The sequence below is a fragment of the Mus musculus genome, chromosome 15 (genome assembly GCF_000001635.26).
Source record: "Mus musculus strain C57BL/6J chromosome 15, GRCm38.p6 C57BL/6J".
Lineage (NCBI taxonomy): Eukaryota > Metazoa > Chordata > Mammalia > Rodentia > Muridae > Mus > Mus musculus.
Window position 1 is genome coordinate 59202868 of NC_000081.6, and position 10019 is coordinate 59212886.

At 45.3% G+C, this 10019-nt stretch overlaps 1 pseudogene; it reads left to right on the top strand.

The window, feature by feature from the left end:
- Rpl7-ps8 (ribosomal protein L7, pseudogene 8) lies at window positions 8030–8922 on the top strand (annotated as a pseudogene).

A 10019-nucleotide genomic window follows, 5' to 3' on the forward strand; every position in this document is an offset into this window, starting at 1 on the left:
CAGGGCAGGGGTTTTATTCCTTTTTCTTTTTCTTTTTCCAGTTCAGATAGCCGAGTTAGATTCTCAAATAAGCCTGAGAAACTCCATAGGAGTTCAAACGAGTAATGAAAACCGTTGGATACAATGAGGCTGCTTGTGTCCCAAAGTCCCCTCCTTCTCCTTCTCCTCCTCCTCCTCCTCCTCCTCCTCCTCCTCTTCCTCAGAGGCCTAGAATTGTCCCTTCTTCCCCTTCCTTTGATTCCCCAGAGGGCAATGCTCACTAACTCGAAGAGCCTGTGTTTGTCTGGGACTGGGCAGTTACACACTTTGGGCTGTTCAGGCCTGGAAGGGGACTCCACTCCACAAAGCAGAATTGAGCTGCTTTCCTCGGGTCTTCGGCTAGAATTATCTGAAGGGATGTTCAAGTCTCTTAGACTATGCTGATGTCAGCAGAAATGAATGGCGCTCCCCTTGGAGGGTGCGGGTGCTGCATTGGGTTCTAGAAACCTGTAAGGAAGCAAAGTTTTCACTGGCGACTCCACAGACAGATGAAGAGGAGAGAGACCCGAAGGAATCACCCCTTGAGTGCAAGCAAGCTGGGACAGACACTCGCAGACGGGGTAAATACAAGGTGTAAAAGGGGGGAAGACAGGGAAGGCCCAGCTAGCGAGGAGATGCGGTGATCACACCTCCATCAGGAGCTTCGCTGTTTTCTTTTCCTTTCTAACAGTTTATAAGCATTTTCACACACAGGATTTCATTTGTGGCTCACAAACATCCAGTGAAGGATGGAAGAGGACAGGCACTTCCCCCTCGCCCCCCTGCCTGGGAGACAGAGGACTCCAGGATGTCTCTGCAGATCCAGCAGCTACTGATGGCAGGAACACGGCTTCAGCCCGTGGGTGTGCCCACTGAGGGTTAAGCCCCGATGAACACGGTCTCTTAATTTTTCACAGCTCTTCAAAACAGACATGATTTTTTTTCCTTCTAAAAACAATTTTGATAAGATATAGCTACCATCAAACTTGCCTCTTGAATCACTTTCAGATGTCTGTGGCATTAAAGCGGCTCTCACTGTTGATGACCACAGCCATAACATTTACACAGTTCCCTTTGTCTAACAACCTGGACCGCCACACCCATGCCATAACTCCCACGCTGCTTCTCCTCACTCCTCACAGCCCCCATCCTGCTCTCTGTCTCAGAGAGGTTGACAGACCTTATGTAGATGGGGTTAGGTTAGTAATGTCTCTCATGCGTGCGTGCCTGTGTGTCTGGTTTCATTCAGTGTGATGTTCTCAAATTCCATCCTCGTTTCGCTCTGTTTTTTGTTCTTTGTATGGTGTATTTGCTTTTGCGCCGGTGTGATAAACTATCCCACATAAACAACACCAGGAAGAGAATTTCAGACGGTAGCCCTCAGCTCCGCTAGATTTGGAAAATGGCAGAACGCAGTGGTGACACGTGACAGAAGCTACTCAGCACATGGCAAACAGGAGGACATGGTGGTGGTGGGGTGGATAGGGATAGAGGGAGAGACAGATATTAATCTAGGATGAGACATAGCCCCCAAACTCAGCTCCTTAATGACTCATTTCTCCCAGCCAGGCACCTCCCAGAACCTTCGAAAACAGTGCCACCAGCTGGCGACTGACTTTCAGCACACTGTCCTTGTTAAGGAACACTTATCCAAACTATAACAAATGGAGGTAAAGGACACTTTGTCCCTCCATGCCTCTGTAGATTGCCACCGGGGAGCTTCGTCTTTGGGCTCTTGTAAGTAATGGTGTCATTATCCCAAGTGTAAATATGTCCTTGGTTAAGGGATATCTTTAAGCTTTTGAAAGCTGGAATTGATCCATGTTCATCAAATAAGTGGGAGAATCAGTTCCTGTAACTTCAAAGACGACCTCCTAACCACTGTGCCATCCTGCTCCTAAAAAGTCGGGGATTGGGGGCTGGAGAGATGGCTATGCGGTTAGGAGCACTGACCGCTTTTCCAAAGATCCTGAGTTCAAATCCAGCAACCACATGGTGGCTTTCAACCATCTGCAATGGGATCTGATGCCCTCTTCTGGTGTGTCTGAAGACAGCTACAGTGTACTTATGTATAATAATAAATTTTTTAAAAAGTCGGGGATCAACCTAATCATAAAAATATTTAGGTTAGGAACTCAGGTCTGCCCCTCACTGACTGTCCCATCTGACAAGTCACTTAACCTCCCTGAGCTGCTAGCTGTGGTTAGGTAGGAGTATGTGGAGCAACAAACTTAATCATAGTGATTGGCACCCAGCAGATGTGGGTGTCATGCCAGCTTCAGTTGTCAGTATACAAGTGGCAGGAAGTGCATAGGAATGGTAACTCAAGAAGCCAGGCTCTCTGAACCTTGGCTAGAACCGACCAGGTAGACAACAGGCCCCCTGGCAAGTGGTGTTCTAGCTGACTTGTGACTTGTATCCGGCACGTCTGTTGTTGTGCCACTGTCTGGGACAGAACAGATGTCACACTCTGTCATGGTCAGGGCTGAGGCTGTCCCAGGCACATAAATGTAAATGACAGCAATGTTTGAATAAAAAGGTACTGTCTGGGGATCAGGAGAAGGGAATCTGTCCAGGGCAGCCACTAAACAGGCTTTTCCCTCCTCTTCTGGCTCTCCATTTTCCTCAATCATAAATTTGATGTCTTATAGATGACTGCCAAGGTCTTTGTGTTCTGGAAGCTTCTAGGCTGTGACCTCCATGTGGGTTAGGAAAAGGGTGGGTTGCTGTAGCCAGCTTGGGATCAAGCCTGGGACTGTTGATTATGCTTTGGGTAACCTTGACCCAGAGGCACTTATCGTGCCAGCCTCAGAGTTTCTCATTCCTGAAAATGGAAGGTGATAACAGAGCCTGTGTCGTGGGACATGTGAGGATTTGTCAGGGTGATGTGTCTGGCAGAATGAAGTGCTCCGTAGAGGATGGTGTTTCTCAGGACAAGGACTCTATCCAGGTCAGGCTGCACCCAGGGTTGTGCACAACCTTGAGAGTGTTCTACGACCAAGCTCCGACCAGTGCCACGTCTGTTTCTTGACTTCTGGATGAAATACGAAGACCAGTAGGGGCCATAGAAGGAGCAAATGTTCCCCTTTCTTTTATTTTCTGCCATCAACGATGAATCTCAGATTTCCACTCTGAGGATGGGACCAATTACAACTATACCGAAAGGTTACATTAAACAAGATAATAATTAGCATATGCTTGTCACATAGTAGGTCAACAAAAGGATATATGTGCAAGTATGGTTCCAATTTTTAAAATTCTGAAACATACCTTTTATACGCATTTGGCCAGAGTGTAAGTTAATGTAATTTTTATAATGTACAATTTAACAGTTGTTATTAAAAAGTACAAGTCCATTGGCCTTTAACCCAGCAACTCCATGCAACTACAGTTTGTACTTGGGGAATTCTCTCTATCTACGGTTATTCATTATTTATAGTACCTGTTATGAACAGCCACCTGTGTCAGGCGGACAGAGCAAGTTCTGTAGACTAGAAGACTATATAGCAGTGAAAAATAAGTCATAAAGGAAATTCTCCATGCGTGGATGTAGAGAGATCTCAGAAGTATTGCTCACTGAGAAAACAGAGGAGCAGAGTACTGTATGCTGCTCTCTGTGGTATAAGGTTCCCAGAGAATGTAGAGGGTGGGACTATCTAAGCAGATTCGCATGTTAATATGACATGTATATATTAAAAATATCTCTGTGAGAGGGTTGGAGAGATAGCTCAGTGTGCTGGTTAGTTTTTTTTGTCATTTTGACATAACTAGAAGCATCAGGGAAGAAGGTGGAGCCTCAATTGAGAGATTACCTTTATCAGATTGGCCTGTGGACAAGTCTATGAGGGTATTCGTGTGATGGATGATTGATGTGGGAGGGTCCAGCCCACGGTGGGAGGTGCTATCCCTGGGCCCCTCCTCCTGAAGTGTACATGAAGGCATGCCGATTTTGCCATGAAGACAAGCCAGTTAGGTAGCGTTCCTCTGTAGTTCTTGTCTCTGCTCCTGCTGGGTTCCTGCATTCCCTCAACAATGGACTGTGATGTGGAAATTTAAGCTGAATCAACCCCTTTCTCCCCACGTTGCTTTTGGCTGGGGTGTTTGGTCACAGCCACAGGAAGCACACGAGGATACTCAGTCCGTAAAGTGTTTTCTGTACAAGCAGGAGACCTGAGTCTGACCCCTCAGAATTACCTAAAAGGCTGGCTGTGGGTGATTAAGATGGCTCAGCAGGTAAAGGGAACTGCCCCCAAGCCAGCCCACCTGAGTTTCAGGCCCCGGATCCACACGATAGAGAAATCTGACTCCTTTAGGTTGTCCTCCGACCTCTACGTGGGCATTGTGGCACTCCCCCTGAAACATACTAAATATATAAATTCAATAAAAAGATAGAAATACGCCGGGCGTGGTGGCGCACGCCTTTAATCCCAGCACTCGGGAGGCAGAGTCCTGGTCTACAAAGTGAGTTCCAGAACAGCCAGGGCTATACAGAGAAACCCTGTCTCGAAAGAACAAAAAAAAAAGAGAGAGAGAGAGATAGAAATACTTAGTGACACGTGTTTGAATCAGGCAGGTTCCTGGAGTTCCCTGGCCACACGGCATGGCCTACTCAGCAACTTCCAGTCTGCTCGAGACTCCTTAAAAACAAAACAAAGCAACCAAACCAAAACAGCAACACAACCATATCTAGTGAATGGCAACTGAAGAACTGGATATTGATTGACCCCTGGCATCTACATCTGTGCCTCCCCACCAAACATATATATACACGTTAAAAAGAAAAAAGAAAACATCTTGGGGGCTGGAGAGATGGCTCAGTGGTTAAGAGCACTGACTGATCTTCCAAAGATCCTGAGTTCGAATCCCAGCAACCACAGCAACAGTGGCTCACAACCATCTGTAACAAGATCTGACTCCCTCTTCTGGACTCTCTAAAGACAGCTACAGAATACTTACATATAATAAATAAAAAATTTTTTAAAATCTCTGGGGGGGTCACACAGAAGGCCTGAAGATCTGAGAGATTTCAAGGGAGGAAGGATTTCATCTGTCATTTTTATAGTTATAATCTTCAAAAGACAGTATTACCTTCTCACAAATTAAAGTAAAATCTTATTAAGGAAAAAAACGAGTTAGGGATGGAAGGGAGGGGAGGAGAGAGGGAGGGGAGGTTCTTGTCCTGCAGTCCTGGACAATGTATAAGCCATCAGATGCATCTGAAGGAGAGGGGACTGGGCGAGGTGGGTGGGGATTTGCCTAGCATTGTGCTGGGGCCTTCTTGATAAGGGAGGAGACAGGACTTAGCAGACAGAATCAGACAAGGAGAGGTGGCTGCCCTGCCTGGCTGGCTGTCTTCTGGCAGGGGTGTGATAGAGAGCTTGGCTTCATTCAACCTTCTCTTCCACACGACTCTCAATTCCCAGTCCTTTGCCTCCATCTCTCCCGCAAAGGGCAAACACAGGTTTAGCCTCTGACAGATCCTCTCTTGAGAAAAGAGCATAGAGTAAAAGTGGAGCCTAGAATTCTGTCTATCTTATCTATCTATCTATCTATCTATCTATCTATCTATCTATCTATCTATCATCTATCAGTCATCTACCTCTCTATCATATATCACATCTGTCTGTCTGTGTATCCTATCTATCTATCTATCTATCTATCTATCTATCTATCTATCTATCTATCTATCTATCTATCATCTATCAGTCATCTACCTCTCTATCATATATCACATCTGTCTGTCTGTGTATCCTATCTATCTATCTATCTATCTATCTATCTATCTATCTATCCTACCTATCTATCATCTATTAATCATCTATCTCTCTATCATATCTATTATATATATCATATCTCTATCTATCTATCTAACCTATCTATCTATCTATCTATCTATCTATCCTACCTATCTATCCTACCTATCTATCATCTATTAATCATCTATCTCTCTATCATATCTGTCATATATATCATATCTCTATCTATCTATCTATCTATCTATCTATCTATTCTATCTATCGATCATCTATCTGTCAACCATCTATCTCTTTATCATCTATTATATCTATCTATGTATCTATCCTATCTACCATTTATCTTTCTATCACATCTATCTATCTATCTATCTATCTATCTATCTATCTATCTATCTATCTTCCTGATTTTTAGATGAACACACACTGTGAATGTCAGCACCAATGGCCTGATAATGGGTGAGACTTGGGCATATGACAGGCCCAGGTGTGATATTCATTCTCCATGTCAGCATCCCTTTGATTCCTGGACAGGTTATTTATAAAATGGTCACCTCCAGCTCAGGAGTTTTAATGATTTCTTATCAGTTGTGGTATTGTTAAAAAGCTAGTCAGAAATGAGCAGGCTTGAAGCGCCCCTCCCTCATAATCATCAGCTTGTAAAACTAGGGCTTTGATTCTTGGTGAAAAGAATGGGACATGATTCACATTTCTGGCCCTGGGTAGATCCATGACCTTGTCAATTGTGCAAGGGTCAGAATATACTATATATGGCTCAAGTTTTTCTGGTAGAGGACAAAGACCTTCCATTTTTCCCTCTATAAGAGTAAATCCAAATGAGTTGGTCTGTCACCTAGACAAGAAAACAGCCCCCAAGGAAGTTATGTTTTCTTTAGAAAAAAACCACACCTTAAGAAATAATATAAAGTCTACTTAAAATAAGACGGCACAGCGGTCTCTCTGGGCACTGTCCACTCTCAACTCTAAGAGTTTTCCTCTTCAGTGGTCCCCCTGACATTGCCAACACCATTCCCTGAGGCCACCCTACTTTCTTCTGTGACACACTATCCCTGCCTTCTTCACCGTGCTCTGTGTGTCTTGTCTGGATTTTTGATCACAAGGCCAGAGACCCTGAGTGGAGTTCAGAGTAAGGATTCTGGATGCAGGGTGGATTTAGAGAGAATACAGCTGTATGTGTACCAGGGTGTTTCTGATTGTTCGATTTGGCATTTGATGTTCAGCAAAGGCTTCAAGAATCTGTGCAGGCGAGGAAGGATACACATTTACAAATATAAGGTCAGTGATGGGCAGAAGAAATGACAATAGCAAGATCCTGCTAGCATTTAACTCTCTGACTTATAGAATTAACAATTGAAAATACAGAGACACACCTTCACACAATGTTAAAAAAAAAAGAGTTACCCCAACACTTGAGCTGCCTTTATAGGAGCCTCTTATCCAACAACAGAAGAAGCATCTAAGGCGTGGACACATCATAGTCCTCTACGCCTAGAGGCCATCTAGAATTGTATCAGAGGTTGTCTTGCTGCTAATTGGTTGTAATAAAGAGCTGGTGGCCAATAGCTGGGCAGGAAGTAGGGAGTGAAACCACTGGTTAGTCCAAGAAAGTCCTGCAACAGAAAGGGTTCCGTTCAGCTCAGAGTTCATAGATCACCATGGCAGGGTTGTCACCTCAGCAGGAGCTTGAGGCAGCTGGTCATGTCACATCCTCAGGCAAGAAGCATCCTGGATGAAACTAGTGCTCTGCTCACATTGTGCCTTTTGCATAGTCCAGAATCCCATCCCAGAGAAAAGATGCTGCCCACAGTGGGCACAGTGGGCACAGTGGGCACAGTGGGCCACAGTATCCTCACCTCAAGGTCGTTTCCACAGGCATGCGAAAATATATTCATAGACAAACCATTAATACACGTAATGGCAATTTGCGGTTTCTTCTCTCATCTGCTATCTCCTTTACTCTTGACCCTTTTCTTCTGTTTGGGTGTTTATTCAACAATTGTTTAGTGAGTGCTTGTTACATCAAAGTGGTTATGGTAGGTCTTAGAGTTCAGGGAGAAAATATGGCCATGCTAGTCAAGGCATAAAGACAGGAATATAAATGAAATGACACATGACCAAGAATATAAGGTGATGTAGGAACCCAGAGAAGGGGCATCCTACCCATACAAGTAGCTGGAAAATATCAGGAAAGCTGGGGACATTGGAGCCTGAGTGTGAGCCTTAAGAGTGAATAGCTGCGGCTGGAACCATGGAGGCTGTTCCAGAGAAGAAAAAGAAGGTTGCCACTGTGCCAGGAACCCTTAAGAAAAAGGTTCCTGCTGGGCCAAAAACTCTCAAGAAAAAGGTTCCCGCTGTGCCAGAAACCCTTAAGAAAAAGCGAAGGAATTTCGCAGAGTTGAAGGTGAAGTGCCTGCCGAAGAAGTTTGCCCTGAAGACACTTCGAAAGGCAAGGAGGAAGCTCATCTATGAGAAGGCAAAGTGCTATCACAAGGAGTACAGGCAGATGTACTGCACTGAGATTCGGATGGCCAGGATGGCAAGGAAAGCTGGGAGCTTCTATGTGCTCGCAGAACCAAAAATGGCCTTTGTCATCAGAATCCGAGATATCAATGGAGTAAGCCCAAAGGTTCGTAAGGTTCCGCAGCTCCTTCGTCTTCGACAGATCTTCAATGGCACCTTTGCTAAGCTCAACAAGGCTTCAATTAACATGCTGCGGATTGTGGAACCATACATTGCATGGGGGTACCCCAACCTGAAGTCAGTAAACGAGCTCATCTACAAGCGCGGCTATGGCAAAATCAACAAGAAGCAGATTGCCTTGACAGATAATTCCTTGATTGCTCGGTCTCTTGGTAAGTTTGGCATCATCTGCATGGAGGATCTAATTCATGAGATCTCTACAGTTGGGAAACGCTTCAAGGAAGCAAATAACTTCCTGTGGCCCTTCAAATTATCTTCTCCACAAGGTGGAATGAAGAAAAAGACAACTCACTTTGTAGAAGGTGGAGATGCTGGCAACAGGGAAGACCAGATAAACAGGCTTATTAGACGGATGAACTAAGGTGTCACCCATGGTATTTTTGTAATCTGGTCAGTTAATAAACAGTCACAGCTTGACAAATTGAAAAAAAAAAAAGAGTGAATAGCCACAACCAGGTGACATGAGGAGGGAATAGCCAGGTGACATGAGGAGGGAGTTGACAGCAGCAGCCAGGAGTCCTCATGCTTCAGAGGAGGGGTTTGGTATGGAGGTCGGAGACCACAGGGAAAATGATAAGTGGGATCATAGAGAAGATGTGAAAACTGTAAGGAAGTTGAAGGGCAGTGTGTGTGTGTGTGTGTGTGTGTGTGTGTGTGTGTGTGTGAGAGAGAGAGAGAGAGAGAGAGAGAGAGAGAGAGAGAGAGAGAGAGATGTCCCTTTTACTGATGAGGGAGACTTAAAGAGAGGGACCAGGACCACACTGCCATCCTGGGCTGTGTTATTCCTTCCCCACCCTTCCCTCTTAAGTTAAATTTAGGCCAGTTAGGAAACTACATATATGTGGTAGACAATGGTAACACGAGTCCTTTAATCTCAAGTTCACATGGACCCAGATAGGGGAATCACTGCCTCCACAACTTCAAAAGATTTCCCTGGACCATCTGGCATCTTTCCCTTGTGAGGTGACACCAAATGATGGAAGAAATTTGACTCAAAGCACCTTAGGTGGATACGTCTTAATCTTGTGTTACAGATCCCTCAAGAAACTTGCTGGTCCAAGACCTGCTCTTTTCACAAAGGGCCTTTACTTATAGATTTTGGCATCCTTCCCTGAGGTAGTCTGTCTGGTTCTCCCCTCCAGACACCCAGGGCTGATCCCTCAAGTACCTGCCTCAGCACCAGCACAAGTCTGAACAGGGCCTGGAAACTGTCTCTGACTACAGCCCCATTGTCCCACGCCCTGGGAGGTGGGTCATGTCCCTGCTTGCTCAAGTTTGGGAAAGGTAAAGCCCGAGTAGTCAGCCTGTACCCTCTGTGGAGGTGGGACCTCCTCTGAAGTTTGGCTTCAGGAGTGTATGGAAGGGAAACCCCAGGGAAGACCTGGGCCATGTGAGAGAAATAAGGATAGCAACTGGCTTCTGCTCCCTAGACAGTGTGAGGCAGCAAGTAGGAATGAATAGAAAAAGAATGATGCTGGGGGTGGGAGTGGGGGGTGGGGAGGGAGGTGGGGGTGGGGATGTTAAGAG